This window comes from Ambystoma mexicanum, chromosome 3q (genome assembly GCF_040938575.1).
Source record: "Ambystoma mexicanum isolate Mex_15411 chromosome 3q, UKY_AmexF1_1, whole genome shotgun sequence".
NCBI classification, from domain to species: Eukaryota; Metazoa; Chordata; class Amphibia; order Caudata; family Ambystomatidae; genus Ambystoma; species Ambystoma mexicanum.
Genome location: NC_090926.1, coordinates 1,002,538,860 through 1,002,564,220, shown reverse-complemented (window position 1 = coordinate 1,002,564,220; position 25,361 = coordinate 1,002,538,860).

Sequence of the window (25,361 nt, the reverse complement as noted above, 5' to 3'; positions counted from 1 at the left end):
CAGGACGCTCTGTGGACAGAGACAATGAGGCGTTGGCAAAGCTGTTCGAATTTTGTTACAGCCAGCCCGCATCGCCGCACCATCCCCCTTGCCACAGCCAGGTAAGTCTGGCATCCACAATCCGATCCTGACTACAGGCAACACAGAGCTGCATCTACTAGGCTCTGCAATTGGAGACACCAGAGCTGGAGATTCACAGAGGTTGGCCCTCTTTTTTCTGGGGAGAAAGAGGGTCAACCTCTGCCAATGGCATCACTAGAAATCAGTATTAGGGGGGCAAAAATACAACATGGTGGGGCGGGGTGGTAGTGGCACACCAAATGAGGGTCAATAGGCCAAATTGGTTTAAGTATACATATATTTTACCAATCTGTTCAAAAAACGTGTCATTAAGCATGTTCAGAGTAGGTTTAATGCATCCTAAAAAAGTTAACTCATGTTCAACAATTGCAAAAATGCCTCTGCAGTCTGCAAGAGACTGCATTTTTTTTTACTTCAAGAAGACATCACTCCCATTACAGTCTAATGTGTAGTTTTAGGTGGTATTTAGAAGAAGAGACATCACTTCAAGCTCCGCTTTAAACAATAGCTAGTCAAAAATAGTCAGTTTAATAGAAGAAATCACTCATACCTCAGTTTCAAATGATAGTCAAAGACAGTCTGTTTAACAGATGGAATATCACAGAAAGGCGCCATGTACAGGGGGAAAGTAGGCTACTGCTCCCTTGGTTCTTTAGTAATGGTTGCAGGAATGTAACTTTACCCCGTAGCATTTTATACAGTTTTTTTTTTCTGGCTGTACACCCCAGTGGCAGAAGGTGAATTTTTTAATTGGAGTGGTGTAAATATTTCCCCCAAATATGCCAGTGTGACAGAGCGTAGCGAGGGAGCCCGAACCAATGAAGAGGTATTAGGGGGCTTCACACGTAGATCATTTTTTTAAATAATGTCTTAAAATGGTGCATAAATTGGGTAAAATTCCAAACAGTTTGAAATTGGTTTTGAACGGTAATGCATGTAAAAATCCAATAGATGCAAGTCACCAACAGTGTAGAGGAGCATTTTGCCAACACATATTCAGGTTGCTTTTTCCCACAATATACATTTTTACGCTGGCTGCACCCATACATTTCAATGCTAGCTGCACCAATATATGCCAGTATTCCCATTGAAGCACATATTCATGTTTGCTTTACGCATATTGCCAGTAATGATACTATAAGAAATCATGTCCATGCTTGTACTGCCAAAATATGACATTATCCCCACCTAAGAACATACTTCAGTTGGCTTTACCATTAAAAATGCTCTGCCACAGTATGAAAATATGTCCAAACTGGCTGCATTAAAATGCCATTCTAGATATATAATAAAATTTATCATGCTTGCTTTATCAAATATACCCAATACAAAATGTCATGCGACACTAAGAAATGGCTAGACTGGCTGCACCAAAATGCCAGGCTAACCACGTAACACATATCAATCTTTCTTTATCAAAGATGCACAATACAAAATATGCCACACCAAGAACTGGGTAGACTAGCTGCACCAAAATGCCAGTCTAGCTACCCAATGCCACTTATTATGCTTGCTTTATCAAAGATGCCGAATACAAATGTCAGACCCTAATAAGAAATGGCTGGACTGGCTGCATCAAACTGCTAGTCTAGCCACATAATAACATGTATCATGCTTACTTTAACAAGGAAGCCTGATACAACATATCATCTCAGAGAAAAGAAATGGCTAGACAGGGTGCATGAAAATGGCAGTTTAGCCACATAATAATACTTACCATGCATTTTATTTGTATTATGTTTTTTACTCTTTTTATTACCATTTTGCATTAAAACAAACCTATATAACATTCTTACTCTGCACAATGTAAATACCCCCACCCGCCCATCCTGATTCAGTCCAACCTTTCCCTTATCCCTCCCTTCTATGCCCGGCCGCCCTCCCCCTCACTACACCTCCCCTTATCCCAATTTACCCATTTGCCTCCTCCCACTTTCCCCAGGATTTCTAATATTTTCTCATCATCCCCCTTGTCCGGTATACCATTTTTTCCAAGCTGTGACAGTGCTCCATGCCCACCTCCCAGGTAGTCATTTTTGGCATATCTTAGGATCCCCATTTAGTTGCCAGGTCCCTTTTGACCACCATTGCGGTGATGGTCATCAGTTGGTTGTCTCATCTTGTGCCTTCCATTTCCCCTGCTCGCGTGCAACAATAACATTTTGGGGTCATTGGGGATCGATATCCCCAGAACCTCCCTCACCTCATCCTTCCCAAGACTTGGCCCCAAAATCGCACGCCCTACCGGCATTCCCCAAGCAGATGGTTGCAGGTGCCCACCGCTCCTGCATTTGAGGCATATGTCCTCCTCGGTCCTTCCAATCCTCTATAGTCTGTCCTTTGAGAGAGATATTCCATGCAGTATTTTATATTGGATCAATCTCATCCCAGAGGACACATTTACCTCTCTTGCTGCCACCATATCTTCGACGTACTCTAAGCTTTCCAAATTACTGAGGTCTCTCTCCCATTTCCCTTTAAGTTGCGTTAGCAGGAGGCTTGAAAAGTTGTTTATATCCTGATACAGGGTTGATATTCCTTTCTTCTGAAGGGGCTCAGTGAACAGGTTAAGTTCTAAAGTACTATGATCCGGCAGGTCAAGGTCACCCCCAAACTGGCCACTACTGCGTGCTGCAGGCGCAGATGCGTAAACTCCTCACCCCCCAACCCCTTTGCTCAGGCCATATCTGTCCCTTAAGTCTGGAAAGGATAACAGTGCTTGATTTTCGATCACCTCCTCAACCTTGGTAATCCCTGCTGTTGTCTATCTAGTCTGGTTCCCAAGCTTCTGAATTTCTTGAAGTTGTGGATTATTCAATAGCGGCTGTGCACTTGTGGGTTTCCCCTTCCATCCCATTACCTAGTGGACCTCCTCCCTTATCAGTACTAGTTTCTGCCCCGCCAGGGGAAGTAACATTCGTGCCCCGTCATCACCCATGCCATAATGTTACTTAATGCAAAACGAGGAAGATAAACAGACACATCTTCTCACAGCTCGTAACTTTTCTTTATTTTCCCAAAAAGGAGAGCAAAACATTTATTTTTAAGAAAACATCAATAGTCTGCAATGTAACAAGTGCTTTTATTTTGCAAAGAATGCTCACAAGAGAAGATTAAGTCCACGAAAATGAACAATATGTTTTTGCAATGCAAGTTATAGCTAGAGAACATTGCATGCTTCGAATGTTCTTTATAACTTCCTCATGATAAGCTGATCGCGATCAGCGATCGATCAATCCCTGTACTCCAATGCTTGTGTGTCCTTATGTTACATCAGTAAAACTTTCTAATGACGCATATGGTGCTTCGTTCGTGAGAAGCACTTTCAAGCGCAAGGCTTTCGCTTCAGCAAGTTTTTACATCATAAATGCTGACAGGTTGCTCCTTATTGCTGGTACCGCCAAAGGGCAGATTGGTCCCTATCGGTCGTCCCACATAACGGTTATCAAATAAACACCGTTTATGATTATCCGCCAATGTTGCTTGAAGAAACCATCCCCGGTAGCTGGAAACTATGGCATGTGCAGAATGGTACAATATAGCTGTGTAGATAACCAATAAAAGAAAATATTTTAGTAGCCGTTCTGTAATCAAATATAACAAGTTACTATATAATTCATAACCGGATGAAACCTAATCATAAACACAAACAACACAGAATAATCACAGAGATGACAACATGGGAGAGTAGTTGAGACCACAACGTGCATGAAAGGTTAGCACTGTGAAGTAGATATAGCTCCAAATGAGATGGAGAACCAGATGCACCCGCTTCAAATAGCGGGCCCTACCAGAAAATAAGGATAGAGATAGCAACGTTTTATGTTGAACCGTAGACAGATGGCATTATAATGGTAGTGTTCGAAAAGATAACCAAGTGCCCACGGAAAAAGGTTCAACCCTGCCCCACCCCCCCACTTTATGGTGCACATGGATGCAACAGTGAGAGCATACCAGGATATCCCACGGGACAAAGCATTGTAGATGTGATTAGCCTGCATACAGCTTGGGGTTACAGGTCTTTGAGGAATAATCATCACAATATGGTCCATCTAACAAACCAAAACTCTGCACTGAATATATTGGTGTGCAAGGCCAGTAAGCAATACCTCCCAAAAAAATCATACCTCTATTCGCTCCTCTTTAAACTATACACACATAACTATCATTACTAAACAGATAAACAAACCGTGAGTTACACACTCAGTTTTTTATAGTGCACAGTATAATTAACATTCAACACAACACAACGTACTGTGTCAATTCTTTTGGTCAAATCGCACATTCGCACATCACTGAATTAGTCATTATGCATACAGCACATGTGCTGTTTTTAATCGCACAAATATTATGTAAAATTGAACTTACATAATTTCAGAAAGTTCCATTCTCTTGATATCACGCTGAGTATCCGCTCCGAACGACAGATCACAGAAATGGAAACTACATTTTCCTATGTCCACTTTCAATATACTAAATGTTATAATTTTTTGTGAGTATTCGACACATTGTATCCTCCGAACAGTTGCTGATTTTCACTGAAGGCCAAATAACAATAGCAGCCTGTTTTCAGTGATTAAAGCCAGAGATCTATAGGTTTGGATTTTGTGAAAGAATGCCACAAAAAAACAAAATAGACTAGACGCTGCTTCGTCCAGCACTGTTTCATGGCACAAAGCATACCCCTACTCCTACTGGGCTACATACCAACCGCCCATGATTCCTATGTCCCTGTTTTGCTCTTGAATCATTTGTTTGCTACTTACACTTCTGGCATATACTTCACTGCTCTTATTATAATTCATTCATGTCTGTTCATGCTCCCTTGTGCACCTGAAGCAGTCCTCTCTACCATCATGTGAGACAGGGTGACATTGCATGCTCATTCTAAATAGGTCTCCAGTCTGTTCATTATCATGTCAAGTTGCCACACAATGCACAAGGTGAACATTTGTACCGCGCTTTCTACAACAAAATTCTATTTCAAAGCGCAACAAGCCGAAATGGGAACGCATGTTGGTGAAAAATAATTCTGAAATGTTATACTCATGCTCCAACTAAGCCTTGTGCCAATCGGCCCTGCTAGTGCATAGGGGTGGAAGGAGGAGACTATGGGTGTACAAGTGCTGGGGGAGGGTGTTAAAATGGATTTCTAAACTCTGACCTGATGGGCAGAAGTTTAGGAGGCCACCCTGGGTTTAGTGAAACAGGAACTTTCCGGACAAGCTGGACCTATCTAGGTAGCTTGGCAGGCGGACAAGACTAAGTCTCAGGAGTGTGAGTGATCGGAAGCCCACAATGAGCACACACAGCGACAAACCACAAATTACTCTTAGACAAGCGTATATGAAAGATATCTATACATCTATTCTTGATCGGACCAATAGACACAAGTAAACTTTAGTTATGCGAAAACAGTTACCACACACAATACTCTACTATACAGCATATATACAAACAGGGTAATTCATAGAATTTCGCACAAAAGTGGCGCACGCGGCTGACACGCAGTGTGCACGTGCAAATGTCTGCGCCAGCCGCGTTCGCTAAAATCAATGACTGCGCACAGCGTATTAATGGATTTTAGCCTCCAAAACCAGCCGTGGCGCAGAGTGGCGCAGCGACCCTGCAGCAGCGCCAGTTACGCCCCCTAGAACACCCTCGCGCAAGGAAAAGCCATCAAAATTCCCAATACAGCGCAAAGGGCTGCGCTAACCCTGGACCAGTTTACAGGGCTGCCAAACAGTTAAGCCAAGCGGGGGATGTGTATAACTGGGGTGCGCGTGAAGTTTGACACGCGAAAGGGCCCTGTCCGAGTGGTGTACGTGTATTCCTGGAGTTCGCGTGAAGTTTTACACGCGAAAGGGCCCTGTGCGAGTGGGGTACGTGTATTCCTGGGGTTTGCGTGAAGTTTGACACACGAAAGGACCTTGTGCGAGTGGTGTACGTGTATTCCTGGGGTTCGCGTGAAGTTTGACACGTGAAAGGGCCCTGTGCAAGTGGGGTACGTGTATTCCTGGGGTTTGTGGGAAGTTTGACACGCGAAAGGGCCCTGTGCGAGTGGTGTACGTGTATTCCTGGGGTTCGCGTGAAGTTTGACACGCGAAAGGGCCCTGTGTGAGCGGGGTACATGTATTCCTGGGGTTCACGTGAAGTTTTACACGCGAAAGGGCCCTGTGCAAGTGGGTACGTGTATTCCTGGGGTTTGCGTGAAGTTTGACACGCGAAAGTGCCCTGTGCAAGTGGTGTACGTGTATTCCTGGGGTTTGCGTGAAGTTTGACACGCGAAAGGGCCCTGTGCGAGCAGGAAACGTGTATTACGGGGTTCGTGGGAAGTCTCACACGTGATTTCAGCAGGGTACGTATATAATGGGGTTCACGGGAAGTCTCACACGCGAAAGGGCCCTGTGCGAGCAGGGTACGTGTATTACGGGGGTTCGCGGGAAGTCTCACACGCGATTTCAGCAGGGTACGTGTATTATGGGGTTTGTGGGAAGTCTCACAGGCCATTTCAGCAGGGTACATGTATAACTGGGGTTCGCGGGAAGTTTGACACGTGAAAGGGCAACGCCCGTGCGTGACATGTCACAGACGCGCTTACGCGCAAAGGGCCTTTGGTCCAATGAAAACGCGTACATGTGCTGACCCGCTTACGCGCTAAGGGCCTTTCCTCGAATTACACGCTGACGTGCACATTTGTCATGTGCCAAATCACTCCGTATCAAGCTGGCCACGCATACACACACGGAAGACCACGCTCCTGCCCTGAAGGCCATTTTCCTGCCCCACAGAGCCCCGAGCACGCTCCCACCTGCCATCTGCTGCTGCCTGACTGTCTGCTGCCCACGTGCCCTGCTATTTGGTGCCTGCACATCAGCCATCTGCAGGGGTCCAGTTGCTGTGTCCACCCCTGCTGGAACAGAAGACTCCCGACTGGGATACCATCGCTCCACAGCCCAGCCCCAGGACCCAGTTGCCCACCCACTCCTGCCTCTGGGGTTGCCATGTCGGGCACATCTCCATCTGGCACCACTGGCAGAGAGGCAGAGGGCCACCAGCTTCACTGCCGAAGTTGGTATCCTGGTGGAGCATGTCCTGGGGCATTATGATGCCCTCTTCGGAACATCACGCGCCAACAAGGAAGGACGGGAGAGGATCTGGGACGACGTAGTGGTTGCCATCAACGCGGAGGGGGTGGCAACCCGCAACAGCAAGCACATCAAGAAGTGCTGGGACGACTTCAGGTCCAGGACCCTCCACAAGGCCCGGCGCCTCACGGAAGGGGGCCGGGCACGCATGAGTAACATCCAGATGAGGGTCCTGGAACGCGTAGCCCCAGTGCTCCACGCCCAGATCCTTCGGAGGCAGACCTGTCCGGAGTTGAGCGGTAAGTGGCCAAGCATTGCTGTGTGAGACAGGGCATGTTGCAGTGTGCTGGCTGTCTGATGCTTGCCTGTATGTGTGACATAGGCCATGTATGGATGTGTGTGCGCAGAGACAATCATGGTCATACATGTGAGACCAGTTATGTGTGAACCACATGGTTGGTGCATGTGTTTTAATGCAACATGGGGAGCTCTATGCGAAATGCACACATGAAAGCATGGCTGTCTCTGTTCCTGGACACGAAGGATGGGTGCGAAATGGGTGCTGATGTCATGTAGTTGTATGGTGCACGTGTGTGTGCCAGAGAAGTGTGTGTGACTTTGAAACGCCATGGCTGCATGTGACTTTGAAGGCAACATCTTGGTTTACAGGGGCCCTTCTACATGGATGTTGATGTTGATTGCAGGCGCCGGGACTGTTTCTGCATGTGTGTTGTGTGCATTGACCCATGGGTTGTGGAATGACAGGATGGAACTAACATTTGACAGTGCCACTAATGTGTTATTGCTTCCTGTCTAGGGTATTTTGTACTGTACCCTGATGCTTGTGTTCTATGTCTCCCTCTATGCAGCGTCAAGTGAAGAAGAGGGCGGAGACGGCACTGTGGAGCCAAGCGGCGGGGATGCCTCCACTGGGTGGCGACGCAAGGCCTAGCCACCCTCCCAGGAATTACCATCATCCGGGACCGAGGGGGCTAGTGCTGCGTCTGCCACAACGGCTGTGGCGGAAGGGCTGGGTGAGCCCCCACAGGGGCTTCCAATGGCGGAAGACGGTGTGGAGACATCCAGGTTGGTGGTCTCCACAGAGGAGGAGGAGCCTGCTAGTGAGCCGCACATGGGGCCTGGTGGGGGTAGTACCACTGGTGCAAGTGGTGCAGTCCTGGGCCAGGGGCAGGAGGCAGCACAAGTCACTGCAGAGGGGCCTGTGCATGTCGCTGTCCCTGACCCTGTGACTGCACCACCATGCACCAGCAGGGAGGCCCGTCCACAGGTAGGGGAGAGTGCCATGTCATCTGCCTCTCCACGACCTGTGGACGAGGGGTCCCACAAACTTATGGTCTCCGACCTGGTTGGTGGGTCCCTACATGTGTTGCGCACTCTGGCGGACCTCTCCTCCTCTGTGGAGACTATGCGTCAGTCGTTCTCCACACCGTCTTCCGGCCCAGATTCCACCAGGGCCCCCTGTGGACCTGGCCCGACAATCACAGCCAGCTTGGTGGAGCTCACATCCCTGCCACAGTCGGGAGTCGTTGGCCCAGCAGGGGTGGACACCACAACTGGAGACCAGCTGATGGAGGATGTGCAGGCACCATCAGACACAGCACATGGACAGCAGCAGCAGCAGGAGCAGGCTCTAGGTGGGAGCAATGATGGCTCAGGGCCTTCAACATCGGAGGGGCAGGCATCGGCCAGAGGGCAGGAGGACCCAGGACTGGAAGTGTCTTCCGTGTGGCAGCGGTTAGGCCATGCTATAGATGCAGAGCGGCAGCGGGCAGAAGATGCACGGCTCACGATGGTCAGGGCGGAGAACTCCATGCGGAGGGCCCTGACGCAGGCCGAGTGCCTCGAGGCAATTCGCAGGGAGTTGGAGGAGAACATGTCGTTGTCCCTGCGAACCCTCAGGGCCATGGAAGAGGACCGCCTCCAGGACATTGAGCAGGAGTTCGATGATGCCCTGGACCAGGACATCCAAAAGTGAGCCGTCAGTCTAGACCGCTGCCCTTGTAAATGGTTTTTAGAGTTAGGTTTCCTTTATGTTTTCCTTTTATTTGTGGTCAATGGACAATGCCACACAAATTTGTATATAGTCATATTTTTAGGTAGGTAGGTTTCATTTGTTTGGTTGGGATCATGGACCCTTTACATCCTTGGACAATGGATTGTATATAGTTTCATCATGTATCCTTTTACTTAAAGTTTTGCATTATGGACATGGAGCAATGGAAAAAGAAATTCCCGGACAATGGATTTAAATAGTTTCACAATGGATTGATTTTTCTCTTTTTTTTGGTTATGAACATGAAGCAATGGATTTTATTATTATTTTTTTAATTTAATTTGGATTTGCGTTGTTGGAGGCTGACTTTGGACTGTTGTTCGTTCAAATTCATATGGATTGGTTGTCATTTTCATTCAATCATCATTTTCACATGCTTTTCATTTCATGTTTCATATTTTGGTATGCTTTCATTTCACTTTGGATTTCATGTACATAATACATTTTCATTTTTTAGTTCCATGTGTGGGATTCGCTCATTGGTGTGATGCATGTGAAAATGTGGGTTTACACAAGCAATGCCAACCAGTGTATGGGTGTGACGGGCATGTGTTGATGTACATAGTTTAGACTTTTGATTTGTGTCATGAGATCAGCAGTTCACTGCTGGGGGGTGGGGTGCAAGGGGACATGAGTGGGACAAGAGTGGGGGCCTGCTGGCAGGTGCCCCTGACTGCTGGGGGGTAGGGGTGCAAGGGTAGATGAGTGGGGGCCTGCTGGCAGGTGCCCCTAACTGCTGGGGTGGGAGTGCAAAGGGACATGAGTGGGGGCCTGCTGGCAGGTGCCCCTGACTGCTGGGGGGTGGGGGTGCAAGGGGACATGAGTGGGGGCCTGCTGGCAGGTGCCCCTGACTGCTGGGGGGTGGGGGTGCAAGGGGGCATGAGTGGGATATGAGTGATGGCCTGCTGGCAGGTGCCCCTGGCTGCTGGGGGGTGGGGGCGCAAGTGGACATGAGTGGGGGTCTGCTGGCAGGTGCCCCTCACTGCTGGAGGGTGGGGGTGTTGGGGGACATGAGTGGGGGCCTGCTGGCAGGTGCCCCTGACTGCTGGGGGGTGGGAGTGCAAGGGGACATGAGTGGGACATGAGTAGGGGCCTGCTGGCAGGTGCCCCTGACTGCTGGGGGCTTGGGGTGCAAGGGGACATGAGTGGGGGCCTGCTGGCAGGTGCCCCTTACTGCTGGGGGGTGGGGGTGCAGAGGGTCATGCATTGTTGATCAGTAGTGCAAGGTGACATGTGGCTTGGCTGGGGGGCATGCCCATGGTGGATGGGCTGCCTGCGGGACATAACCAGGGGTGCAGGGTAGTCCCCTGTGGTGTGGTCTGGCTGCAGGGTCCGTGGAGGGTGTAGAGGGAACACCTGGGAGGACCCACACTGCCAAATCACATGTAGGACTCCCCTGCACCCCCGAAATACACGTACCCTGCTGAAATCGTGCGTGAGACTTCACGTGAACCCCAGGAATATTGGCCCTGTGCGAGCGGGGTACGTGTATTATGGGGTGAGCGGGACGTTTCACACGTGATTGGAGCAGGGTACGTGTATTTCAGGGGTGCGCGGGAAGTTTCACACGCGATTGGCCTGGGTACGTGTATTTCAGGGGTTCGCAGGAAGTTTCACACGCGAAAGGGCCTGTGCGATGGGGTTCGTATGTGTAACTGGGGTTCGTGGGAAGTTTCACACGCGATTTCAGCAGGGTACATATATTACGGAGGTTCCCGGGAAGTTTCACACGCGAAAGGGCCTGTGCGAGTGGGGTACGTGTATAACTGGGGTTCGCGGGAAGTTTCACATGCAATTTCAGCAGGGTACGTGTATCAAGGAGGTTTGCGTGAAGTTTCACACGTGAAAGGGCCTGTGCGAGCGTGGTACGTGTATAACTGGGGTTCGCATGAAGTTTCACACGCGAAAGGGCCTGTGCGAGTGGGGTACTTGTATTACGGGGGTTCGTGGGAAGTTTCACACGTGATTTTGCTGTCAGAGCAGGGTACGTGAATTTCAGGGGTGCGCGGTGAGTCCTACACGTGAATTGGCAGTGTGGGTCCTCCCAGGTGTTCCCTCTACACTCCCCACGGCACCTGCAGGCAGCCCACACCACAGGGGACTACCCCGCACCCCTGGTCATGTCCCGCAGGCAGCCCATCCACCATGGGCATGCCCCCCAGCCAAGCCACATGTCAGCTTGCACCCCCACCCCCCAGCAGTCAGGGGCACCTGCCAGCAGGCCCCCACTCATGTCCCACTCATGTCCCCCAGCCCCCCACCCCCCAGCATTGACAGGCACCTGCCAGCAGGCCCCCACACATGTCCCCCTGCACCCCCACCCCCCAGCAGTCAGGGGCACCTACCAGCAGGCCCCCACACATGTCCCCTTGCACCCCCAACCCCCAGCAGTGCAGGGGCACCTGCCAGCAGGCCCCCACTCATGTCCCACTCATGACCCCCTGCACCCCCACCCCCCAGCAGTGCAGGGCACCTGCCAGCAGGCCCCGACACATGTCCCATTCATGTCCCCCTGCACCCCCACCCCCCAGCAATCAGGGGCACCTGCCAGCAGGCCCCCACTCATGACACTCCACCCCCCAGCAGTGCAGGGCACCTGCCAGCAGGCCCCAACACATGTCCCACTCATGTCCCCACTGCACACCCACCCCCCAGCAGTCAGGGGCACCTGCCAGCAGGCCCCCACTCATGACCCCCACCCCCCAGCAGTGCAGGGCACCTGCCAGCAGGCCCTGACACATGTCCCACTCATGTCCCCCTGTACCCCCAGCAGTGCAGGTCACCTGCCAGCAGGCCCCCACTCATGCCCCACTCATGACCCCCTGCACCCCCACCCCCCAGCAGTCAGGGGCACCTGCCAGCAGGCCCCCAATCATGTCCCACTCATGTCCCCCAGCACCCCCACCCTCCCATCATTGACAGGCACCTGCCAGCAGGCCCCAACACATGTCCCCCAGCCAACACGTCATCACAATCCAAATCCCACCCCATGCCACCCCAGTCCAAACACCCAAGCAAGCTTTACATCCACTCCAAATTGAAATCACCATTACATGATAGATCATAAATAAGCAGTATGCGCATGAGTACAAGTCTGTCAGACCCACACAATGGCAACACATGACTGAGAAAACCCACATTGTGACATGCATGAAACCAATGAGAGAAGACCACACATTGAAGTAAGAAACAAAAATGCATTCAAGTCAAAATGAAGGGAATGAAATAATAACACACAATAATACCAATAATAATCAAAATGCAGCATGTCCCAAAAATGATAAATAAATAAAATGATAATCCAAATGAATCCAAATGAAAATGTGTCCAAAGTCACCGTCCAACAAAGCAAATCCAAAGGGAAAGAAAAGCGTAATATCCATTGCTCCATGGTGAAGAAAAGTAAAGATGAAGGAGAAAAATCCACTGTAAAACTATGTACAAATAGCAAATCCAGGGGCCCAACGACATAAATGAAACCTACTATGAAACCTACCTAATTACTAACTATATACAAAAATGTGGGGCATAGTCCATGCGCCCCGAATGAAAGAAAAAAGAAATGAAACTTAACACTAATGAACTATATACAATGGCGGCGGGCAAGTCCAACGGCTCACTTGTTGATGTCATGGGCCAGGGCATCATCGAACTCCTGTTCAATGTCTTGGAGGCGGGCCTGTTCTCTGTCCCCGAGGTCTCGCAGGGATAACGCCATGTCCAACTCCCTTCGAATTCCCTCGAGACACTCAGCCCGCCTCAGCGCCCTGCGCATGGAGTTCTCGGCCCTGACCATTGTGAGCTGTGCCTCCTCCGCCCGCCACCGCTCTGCACCTGTTGGCCCAACCGCTTCCACACAGAAGACACTCCCATTCCAGGGTCCTCCTGCCCTCCAGCCGATGCCTGCCCCTCTGATGTAGATGGCCCGGAGCCATGATGCCTCCCACGTTGAGCCTGCCGCTTGCCTCCGACACAACTGCCTCTGCCAGCACGACAGCATCCAGGCTAATGGAATCCACCGACGCCGTTGTGCACGTGCCCTGCTCGATGATGCCGGCACATCCTCCATCTGCTGGGGTCCAGTTGCTGTGGTGTCCACCCCTGCTGGACCTCTGACTCCCGACTGTGGCAGGGATGGGATCCCCACCAAGCTGGCTGCGTTGGTCAGGGCAGGTCCACAGGGGGCCCTGGTGGCATCTGTGCCGGAAGATGGCATGGAGAACGACTGGCGCATAGTCTGCACAGAGGAGGAGAGGGCCGCCAGAGTGGCTGACATGTACAAAACCCCCGACCATGGACACTCCCAACTGGGCCACGTTGGCACGCTGCTCTTCGTGATGACGTGCGTGCTCTCCCCGGGAAGCACACACGTCATCACGAATGTCACGCGTGCGCAACGTGACACCAATCAGGACCTTCTCTGTTGTATAAGCTGCTGGGGGGGAATTGAACTGAATTCTATTTGATTGCATTCCTAAGAACTGTGTCATCTTCATCTCCTTACAGTGCATAAAAGGGGGGTGAATTGTCCAAGAAAGTGATTACATTGGGCCTCATTACACGGTAGGCGGTAAGGGTTTACTGGTACCGGTATTTTACCGGTACCGGTAAACCCTTACCGCCTTACTACGAGGTCCCTTTGCGGGTTGGGGAATTTAACGCCTGTTTTTTGCAGGCGTTAAAAACCAACCCGCAAAGGGACCGTGGAGCTAATTACGGTACCGCAATTTGCGGTACCGTAATTGGCGCCTTCCCCACTCCCATAGAGCCCTATGGGGCAAAAATGGGAATGGGGAAGGGCAATGGGGGAAGGGGGAATTACCGCCCCACCAACCTTGGAATAGGGCGGTAATTCCCCTTTCCAGCAAGGCGGTGCCGGTATTTTACTGGCATGGACCAAGGTGCTTATAGCACCTTGGTCCACTGCCATCCGTGTAATGAGGCCCATTGTCTTTTGCTGAAATCCTATCAAGTTAATTTCTGTACTGCATTTCATTCCACATTGCATCCATTTGAAACCATAAAAGTATTGTTGCTATCGTATCCATCCTATAACCACTCATCATTGATTATAAAGAAGTGTGCTAGTGCCGGACTATCCATTATTGATTACTGCTCAGATTAAGTGTGAGATTCAATTATTAATTTATTATAAAGTGTGATATATATATATATGGTTTAAATTATCAAATAAACCGTTTAAACTTGCAAAACAGAACTACTTTGTGGCTTAGTGGGGTCAGGGGGATTCCAAGAGAGTGGTGTTATATAGGGGTAGTCATCCAGAACGCATGAACTGGACGTAAAGATATATCCATAAGGGTTTCCATTCAGTATCCCAGACTAGGCATTGACTTAGCTGTAGTGTTGAATTGAATCCTCTTACAAAGTGGGGGCTCGAGCCGGGATATTCTGGGTTAGATTTACCATTTGTGCAGATTAATACAGTGTGCCAGCTGACCAGATACACATATCCGGTCGGATCACCACGCTGTGTTACGCTGTAAAGCACTCCTCAAAGGAACGCTCTAAGAAAAAGGTCTGTTTTGCAAAAATAAAATACTAATTTCTGTAAGTCAGGACAGAGACCAATCTCTAGAATGACGACCTTAGTAGACATGAAAATAGCAAGAGAGCACTTCTTACATAAGTTATTTGTGAGAGGTGAGTGGACTCACCAGGACCGCATGGTCTGGTTGCAGGCCATCACGCAACAGGTCACTGAAACAGGGTCAGATATATGGGGAGATCAGGGTCCCCTACATGTGGCCCTGAGTGAACTATACATGGCTCCTAAAGCTAAGGATGAACAAGACAAGATGGTTAGGATAGCGGCATACCTGTACCTATATATGGGAGACATGCAGGATAAATGTACGGAAAGCCAAGATCTGGCGAACAAGCGACAGATGGCGTTAGAGAAGGTCCAATCTGACCTGGTCTCTTTTGACCATTGGCTGCAGGGGAGCCAGGAGTCAGAAAATGATAGTAGGCAGTATATCATTAAAATAAAAGAGGACATGGATATACTGCAACAGGAAAAGACAGACCAGGATACCTGAATTCTGGCTTTGCAGAAGGAACGCCAAGATAGTTTGGACTCCCTACTGCAGAGCCAGAAAAAGCTGGAGCAACAGATCAATTTCAACAGGGCATGCACAGAGCAGGTAGCCACCCTGCAAATCCAACTAGACAGAGAGAAAGAAGAGAGCAATAAACTGATCCTGAAAGACCTGGATACCCAGGCAGAGTTTGATCAGGAGCGCCAGAAAGCTGGTGCCTTCCAAAGGCAAAGGGACGACCTGGCGTCACAAATTCAAGCTCTTGGTCAGGAAAGGGACACCTTAGGCCAGGAAGTCTGCCACTTAAGGAGAAAAATGGAAGAAAATCACCTGGCCGACCAGGGACTGGGTGACCTCCAAAAAGAAGACCAGGACTTGCTAGAGCACACCAGGAGGGTGGAGGAGGCTCTGGCAAGACAGGAGCAGGCCAATAGGGACACAGCTCAGGAGGTAACGCTCCTGCAGCAAAGACTGGCCCAGTGCTCCAGGACCAATCAGGAAACGCAGAGAGAGAATGAGGCTCTCTGCCAGCACAATGATAGGCTCCAACAACAGGTAGCGATACAGGAGAGACTGATAGAGTCTAGTAAGGCCTTAACTGAGGAACTGAAGGCGCAGGCTCTTGCATTGCAACAGGGAGCAGGGGCGGATAGAGACCAGGTTCGCTGGGAAAGGGAAACTCCTGAGCATAACCTCAGGAGCCCTAGTACAAGAGGCCTTTATCTCTCTCAGTCCCTGGACTCTGCCACCCCCATGTCCCCTGGCGCGCATGAGCACCGGGCCACAGGGATGGCAGATTACTATCCAGCCAGAAGCATGGGGCTCATAGGCCAGTACCTCCCAGGAATGGATCGGCGGGCATCCGGGTATGGGCACCCAAGCACAGTGCAATTTAGTGGGGAACCCCAGGAGAGTAGGCCCATTAAGGGCATCCTGAAAACCTCTGCCCAGTTAGATCAGTGGGGGGGTACCCATCAAATCCTGGCAGCAAGGAGGAATCTGAAGACTCCTCTGAACGGCGCAGGACGCAGGAGACCAGGTCCCCACATTCTGCCAGCCATTCCCAGGCTCGCAGAATCCGGAAAAACCTGGAAGATCAGACAGGAACCTCTGGGAGCAGCGCTTCTGAGTCGGAGGATGAATAGACCAGGGTTACCCGAACCAAAAAGGCCAATAAGGCAAAAAGGGCCTTGCTTAAGGACCCATTGAAGCAAATAAAGGCAATAAGGAGTGTCATCACGCCTTATCACAAGAACGCCAAGTATTCTGTTTGGGAACACTTGGAGCTTTACGAGCAAATGATGGAGACTTTCCATTTGAAGGACAGCAGTAGCTGCATCCAGTACGTCAAATGGACATTCTCCCCAGAATACTCCCGTTTCTTTGCGGGGCTGGAGGACCAAAATCATTTAAGATGGTCCACCTATAAGGCGGCCATCTTGAAACATTTTTCTGTTCACAGAAATCCTCAAGAGGCTCGCAAGGCAGCCTACAATTTGCAATGTGGGGAGGATCAGGCCCCACAAGAATTCGTGCAAGAACTGAAACGTGCCTTTGCGCAGACCACCAGAAGGGTGCGCACAGACAGCAGAGAATTTGTCAATACATTTTTCCATGCCTTGCCCAAATATATAATGACCCAGCTCGTGAGAGATTTTCATGAGAAAAGATCTTAAGACTGGGTCATTGAACAGGCTACCCAGATCTATGAGGTACAGAAGCCTATCGAAAGTAAAAATAACGCGCCGAAAAACCCCAAAACCAACAGCACCCCTGCTGCTACCAAGGTGGCAGAGGTAAAGGTCACCCCCGTTTTGGATTTGGAGATGGGGGGCCTAAAAACCTACCTGCACCTAATAATGCTAGGCCCAAAAGGTCCTCGGGCCAGTCACAGACAGGGAGCCAAGGAGGCAGCCCCACAAATGGGGTCCCTCGCTCTCCTGATTATGTAAGTCCCCGTTACAAGGGAAATCGACCGATCCTGGGTTATGTGTGGACTCCTCCAGCCCAAGGGGGGGGATCCAGCCAAGCACCTAACCCAGGGAACTTCCCTCCTAACTTCCCACCGGAGGGCAGAAATTCTCCAAATCCTGGGCAGAACTTTTTCCCCAGGTATCCACCCAATTTCCAGCCCCAAAATCATCCATCCTTCTTTCCCCAATTCCCTGAGCCCAGACAACCTAATCCGGGAGAGGGGAGGCCAAGGGTGGAGGGGTACCAAAATCTTCCCAACCAGGGGTACTACCAGAGAAGGGATAGCTACCCTTCCCGGGATCAGCCCAGGAAAGAAAATAGAGCCCCGTATCAGCCTGAGCGGGTTTCCAGTTAGAGCGCCAGGTCCAAAATATGGCACGGGATCTGGGTCACATACTGAGGGCTCAACAGAACCCTCAGATGAGCACGCCACCGCAGAATGCCCCAAACTCTGGACCTGGTGCTCCAGAACAATGACGGGGCAGCACCCCGATAACACACCGGTTCCTAGGGAGGATGCACAAGGGGAAGGGGGGTATAAAGCCTTGGAGGAAGCTTCCTTCCCAACTTGTAAAAAGCCCCTGGAAAACCAGGATCCGGAAACAAAATCTCCTGCCCCTGAAAGCCCGCCTCCCAAGGAGCAGAGGGGGGGTAGGAGAAACAAAGGACCCAAACAGACCCACTTTGTGGAGGAGGTACAGGTCTTCCAATTTGAGGGAGAGGGATCCTCAGAGGATCCTGGGGAAAGGACCTCCTTCAGAGATGGGGGAACTCCTCCCAAGGAAAAATGGGTCCCAAGGGATGCCAATCCAGACTGGGGAGATATGGAGACTGAGCTACCGCCGCCCATCATCTCATCCCAGAACCCACAATACCAAAATCCCCTGGTTCAAACCCATCCTGATGACTGCCTCCAAAAAGGGGGGGCGGCCCAGAACCGGAACCCGGGGAACCCACAATGGCTCTGATCTCCAGTTGCCAACTTTTTCTTTCAGATTCCCAAGGCTCTCCACAGAATTCTGCCCAAATTTCTTCTCTAGCAATGTCCAAAACAGAAAGTTAGCCCACCAGTTGTCCAAAAATGTGCATTATCTGTGCCCCCTTGAGGAGAAGGAGGTAAGATATTATGCCCGGGTACAAGTACAGGGGCAGGGTACGATTTCAGCGCTGGTGGATACGGGATCTCAAGCTACCCTTCTGTCCAGAAGGGCCTTTGATGAACTGAATGCAGGAAGGGGAGGGAATTACCAAATTCCTCTCACCTCACTTCCTGGACAACTCCAGAACTTTGACGGGAAGGAAATTCCCGTCGAGGGGACGGCAGATTTGGACATTAAAATTGGGCGACACAAGTTGAAACACCCGGTCATAGTTGTGACTCCAGAGGGCACCCCTTGTTTACTAGGGAATGACCTCCTGAGAAGGTTGTCACCCCTAATAGATTGTGTAAACAAGGTCCTCTGGACCCAGACTAGCCGACCCATAAAATTAAAACAGAGTGTCAACCATGTTAGTTTAAACGGCACATGCCACATGGCTGAACAAAAATCTGACCAAGTAGAATTCCACTTCCAGAATAACCAAATTCCAGACGTGACAGTAATAGCAGTAGGACAACAGACTGGTGATGGGAGGTCCTCTCTATTTCTGAAAATCAACCTTCCTTCCAGTCTAAAGTGGTATTCGACGCTGGAAGGAAAGACTCTGAAATTCTATACTAATCCACAATCAGCAACTCCCCCTCCTATAGTCCAGAAAGATGTGAAATCAGCTCAGAGCCTGGCTGATATTCAGCAAATTGGAGAGCAGTTGTTCATCCCTGTTCAGTTAAATGATGGGAAGGACTCTGTTCTCGCTCGAGTGTGTGTGAACAACGGTAAGAGCTTCATCAGCGAAGCCATGTTCCGCCAACTCCCAAAAGATCCAGCCATTCCCACATTCAAACTGATAGACAAATGGGAAATGGACCTGGAAGCACCCAATTCCAAACATCTCCTGCCAAGCAGGTGTATGCTCAAAATCTCCATTGGCAACAAGAGCATAGTCCACAATTGTTGGGTCGTGCGAGACGTCACTGCCGCTTTTTATTTAGGCAGTGACATTCTCAATCGCTTTGCCATTAGTTTGGACCTAATAAACTTCAAAGCTTGGTCCCGATTAGCGGATAATCCTATGGGCTTTGATGATCCAGAAAAAGCATTTAGGTCAGCTCAATTGCTACCTATTGCAGTTGAAATTCAGATCAAAGAGGAAGTCACCATCCCAGAAAGGACCCGACAATTCTCCCTGGAAGTGAAAGCTAAAAGAGGACAACATTTGAAAAACCCTGATGCTTACATACATCTAAACGCTTCTCTCCAACAGCAAGGGTTGGGGGTAAACCCAACTCCATTAGTCAACATAGAACATGACACCATTCTAATAGAGGTGGATAACAGCGACTTAAAGAGTATTACTCTAGCCACAGGCACCATTATTGGAATGGCGGTTGATGACCGACATTTTTCCATCGATTTAGGTAATGAACTGTTAGGGCCAATCCCCAAGGACTGCTTTGACAGTGACAGTGATGACAATACAACACCAGACAGGATTTTTACCCGGCATGGGGGGAACTTCCTGGTGTACACTTCTTGCCCTTATGGTAAGGAATATGTGACTTGTGACTTCAGGAGGGATGAGGTGATTTTCCAGGTCCATGAGGGCTGCCTTTCCCACCTGAAGCCTCCAGTCCAAATCAGCACTCTGACCAGGGACTTCTCCACCCAGCTGGAGGAGGCTGCTGAGATAGCCAAACCAGAAGTCTTTCCAGGCTTCAGGCAGATGGTGGAAGAGAGAGTCAACCTAGCTGATGCCTGTGTGACTCTGGAACAAAAGCAAAAGTTGAAACAAGTTTTCTTGGATTTCCAAGATCTCTTTGCGGTAGACTCATATGACTGTGGCCGCACCGACATCCACACAACAACAATCCCCACGGACCCTGGCATGACTCCAGTGTTTGTGAAGCAATATTGTTTGCCTCTCGCATCCATGGAGTCCCTTACTGAAATAATTAAGAACCTTGAGTCCCGGGGAATAATCCGTCCAGTTCACAGCACCTTCAATAATCCGGTGCTGGGAATATTGAAGCCAAACGGCCAGTGGAGACTCTGCGCCGACCTCAGGGAGTTCAACAAACGGGTCCATACTTCCCGATGGCCTCTGCCCTACATTGACCAAGGGCTGGCCCAGATCCAGGGGTCACAGGTATTCACTGCAATAGACCTGACCAATGGATACTGGACTGTGCCTGTCAGTAGGGAGGACCAATACAAGCTGGCTTTTACCATTGGGGGCCAGCAGTACACATGGACCCGGACTCCCTTCGGATACCTCAACTCCGGCAATGAATTCAACATTTTCCTATACAAGGCCATGCCCGACCTGGGTGCAAGGGGTAACCTGGCTTATGTAGATGATGTCCTCATCAAAAGTTCATCTGTGGAGGAACACATAGCGGAGATCCGTTATGTTCTGACGCAGTTGAGGGCCGCCAGAGCAAAACTTTCCTTTCAGAAAGCACAGTGAGTAGAACCCGTGTTAATTTCTTGGGGCATGAGATTACTCCTCAGGGTCTCTATCCCCAGGAAAAGAAAGTGGAAGCACTTCAGAAACTGAAAGACCCCACAACTCTGCGGGAACTAAGGAGCCTCCTTGGACTGACTAATTACAGCAGAAAGTTCATTGAGGGCTACGCAGAGATCACCAGACCCCTGATTCATCTCCTGAAGGGGGGGGGTCAAGTGGGAATGGGGTCCAGAACAAGCCGAGGCGGTAAAACAACTCAAGAGAAGCCTCTCACAAGCGCCTTGCCTAGCTTACCCTGTCAGAAACAAGGAGTTCTTCCTGGAGACGGGGTTCTCTAATACGTGCTTGACGGCGGTATTATACCAAAAGCATGACAAGGTCAATAAAGTAATCTCCTATGCGAGCAAAACTTTATCCTCTGTGGAGGAAAAATTCAACGATTGTGAGAAGGCACTCCTGGCAACGGTGTGGGCATTGAAGAATTACCGCCCGTTTATCCAGGGGGAACACATCATAGTGGAGACTCCACACCAGCCTCTGCAATATCTCCAAAGTGACAGAATCCGGGCCGGAAATGTGAGTAATTCCCGAATTACTTCCTGGATTCTGTCAATGCAAGGCTTTCCTGTGGAGGTCAGATATGGCCAAAACAAGAAGAGTCCCCTCGCGCAAGGTCTGGCTGACTTGCATGATTGTGCCAGAGAAAACTGTCTCGAGGACGAAAGTCTAAAGATCAAGGACAACACGGAGGCATACCTTAATTCCCCACACAAAGTCTTTGAAGAAGACAAGTGTGAGGGAATGCCCACTGTCTATGTGGATGGATGCTCTTACCATGTTGACAACGACAGGGAGAAAGAACTGGTGGCTGGCGTAGGGAATGCATGGGTGAAGGAGTTTCCAGAACCCTCCGCTGGATACAAAATTGGTCCCCGAAGTAGTCAGGTGGCAGAATTGATGGCTGTGCATCAAGCCATCCTCACTGCTGTCCAACATCAACTCCACGAACTGGTCATAATCACAGATTCTGATTATGTACGAAACCGGTTCGTGGAGCACCTGGTTAATTGGAAAACCAGAGGCATGTTATGTGCTAACAACAAACCCTTGAAACATGGGAAGTTGATCCAAAACATTGACGATCTGGTCACCTCGAATGAGATGACCATCTATTGGAAAAAGATCAAGGGTCATTCCAAAGTAGAGGGACCAGACAAAACTGGAAATGACTTAGCTGATCAGCTGGCCAAAACCGGGGCCATCCAAGGGGATCTAATTGAGATTGAGTCCCTGTTGGGGGAAATCCAGGTCACTGCTATCACTAGGTCCCAGACAAATGCTCACAAGGATCTGTCAACTGCCCAATGGAGCAAGGAGACCCCTGATGCTGATTTGATTACCGCTCAGAAGGGGGATCCAATAATTGGTAAATTTTACCAACACATCGAGGATCCTGAGAACTTTCCCCTGACGGATACCGATTACAACGGGAAAGAGGACCTTAGAGTGTTGATGAAATGTCCAAAAATGTTCCGGATCCAAGACGGTTTGTTGGTAAGGAAATCCAAAGCTGGCCACGATCAGTGGGTGGTTCCTACCTCATTCCGAAGCCTGATGTTAAGTCACGCCCATGATGCGGCCACCGCCGGTCATAGGGGGTTTCACACAACACTGGAAATCTTAAGAGAGGTTGCATACTGGCCACACATGGGGCAGGACCTTGACCAATACTTGAAGGGGTGTCTTGTGTGTGCACAATTTCAGCCATCATCCCTCACCCACCGTGCACCCCTCCAAAAGAGGGGGATGACACTGCCATGGTCAGATTTACAAATCGACTTTGTAGGCCCTGTGATTCGCTCGACTAGAGGAAACAAGTACATGTTGACCGTTACATGCTTGTTTACCAAGTGGGTGGAATGTCTCCCAGCCCCGAATTGCAAGGCAGAAACAGCAGCTGCCCTGATGATTAACCACATCTTTTCCCGTTTTGGTCTACCTCAGAGGATTGAGTCAGACAGAGGTAGCCACTTCACCAGTGAAGTAATGACAAAGATGTGGGAGATACTGGGGGTCAAGAGAAAGCTACATATTGCTTACAGGCCAGCTTCTTCTGGGGCAGTAGAGAGATATAACCGAACCATTGTGAGCATATTAAAGAAGTTTGTGGCAGATTCTGGGCCAAGTTGGGATATCCGATTACCTCTGGTCCTAATGGCCATCAGATCTACCCCTTCATCTATAACCAAAATGTCACCATTTGATGACTGGACGCAAGATGGTGCTTCCTCAGCATTTGCTCTACAGAACCCAAGAGCAAACGTTGATAAATGCCTCCACAACTCATGAGTATGTGGAGAATTTAAGGAAACACCTTCAGCATGCTTTTGCCTATGCTCAGCGGAATCTAGAAAGATCAGCTGAGAGTATGAAGACCCACTATGACCTGAAAACTTCCAGGAAGGAATATCAGGTGGGGGACCGGGTCTATCTATGCAATTTCCAAAGGAACCAGGCCAAGCAGCGAAAATGTTTGCCTACATGGAAGGGATCCTATGAGATTATAGACAAGATCTCCCCTGTGGCCTACAAGATCCGCATCCCCAAAGGCGGTTTGGCAGAGGGGGAAGACAAGTGGGTACATATAAATCAGCTAAAGTGTTGCCATCCCAGGCACACTCTGCAACAACTGGAGGAATCCTCTGGAATCCTAGAGGGTACTACTATCTCAGATTAATTCAGTTCTAACTTAAAATATCCTACATATCGCCTATCAAATTCTGAGTTTCTCAATGTGGGTGTTTTCGTTTTTGAATGCAAAAAGAAATGTGCATGTTCATATGTTTTGACTATAAATTTATATGCCACCCCACTATATCAATGGGGGGGGGGAAAATGTCTATGAATAGGTATTGCCGCTCTTCCTTTGTCGTCCTAGGAGAAAGAAAACCTTGAGACTGGCCAGGGAGGACGATCCGGAGACCGGGAGCAGAGACGCAAGGGGCCCGGGGTACCGCCCAATCTTCCCATCAGGACCGGCGAGGAGAACCGATCGATCCGACCGGATGGAGAAAAAGATGCTGAACTGTGCCATCTTTCGGAAGAAGATGAGGAAACATCCCAGATCTTGCGAGTTCCATCAGTGAAACAGAATGGCCATCGCAAGAGGGGGGCTTGTGGGATGTTTTACCCATGCATCCGAGCCCTACTGTGCAGTACTGGCATTGAAAACATCATGATAGCCAGAGCTTCCCAGAAAATGCCCAGGGAAATGCATGAAGAATAGGCTGCCACCCATTTTTGCCGATGTTATGGGCACAGAAGGGCACTGCCTAAAACCACCATTGGACTACCCACACAGTAGCCTGAAACCATTGGGAATGGCAATGCTGATTGCCAAAAGCAACCTAGAACTGTGGGGAATTCATTTTCTTAAATCCCAAAAATGGTTGCATTACCAGTGCTCACCACTATCAGAAAGCCGGCGTTTTAAAACCACCAGACTTTTGTGTAAAACTGAATAAATGAACCCAAAGCAGGCCAAAGAAAGACTAACTGAGAGGTGGATACAATGGAAGGTTATATTCTGAAGTGACTTGAATGTTCATAACAAGACTGGCTGAGCTCTGCAGGTCTGCAGCAGCCTAACTGAAACTGGATTTAAAACTACCAAAAATCGAAAATGTTTAAATTAACTGAGTGACCTACTTTTGAGTGTCACATAGTTTGTCACTGTTGAAATGTCATAGTTTTGAACTTAGAATCAGCATTCTAGCTGCATATGTAAAAATTGTCTTGACTTAAACTGGGGAACAAAAAGTGACATTTTATCTGAAACCTGGCTTAATGAAACTGAATTCTACCCACCAGCTACCCCCGACAGGAGTTGAGACTTGCACAACAGCTGTGTTCCCAGGCCTAGCTGCCTTTTGCTGTTCCCACCAAAAGGGATATGACACTTCTCTGATTGAATTACCTGGGCTCTGCAGTAAATTGAACAAAGCCCTGTCCTGACTCAGGCAAATGTTTTATTATGGGGGTCGTAAAAGTGGCTTCCTCCTGGAAGGAAAGGGGAGGAGCACTGCCTGTGAGAGCAAGCTGGCTTGGCAGAACTGGAAAAACCAGAAATTCAACCTTGTGCTGGGGGAAACCACACCCCTTTGGGGCCAGAACATAAATCTAAAAAGATGGATCATTCATAGAGCGGACTTGTGAACATTTTATAAGTGATATCATTATTCTTGTGATTTTTCTGTGCACATTTGAAGACGTGTTAGGACCCGGTGGTATGTTCAGGGGGGTTTTTAGCGGAAAAGAGGATATTACTCTAAATGTATGTATGTTGAAAATCTGACACTCCACCACCTAATGCCCACATGCTTTGCGAACATTTGTGTAAATGCGGGGACAAATCCAATATTGGTAACCCGACCAAAACGTGAAATATGTTGCCATTTTTGAACCCAAGCTCCTATAAACGACGGAATCGGAACAGGGGCTACCATCAGTAAATGC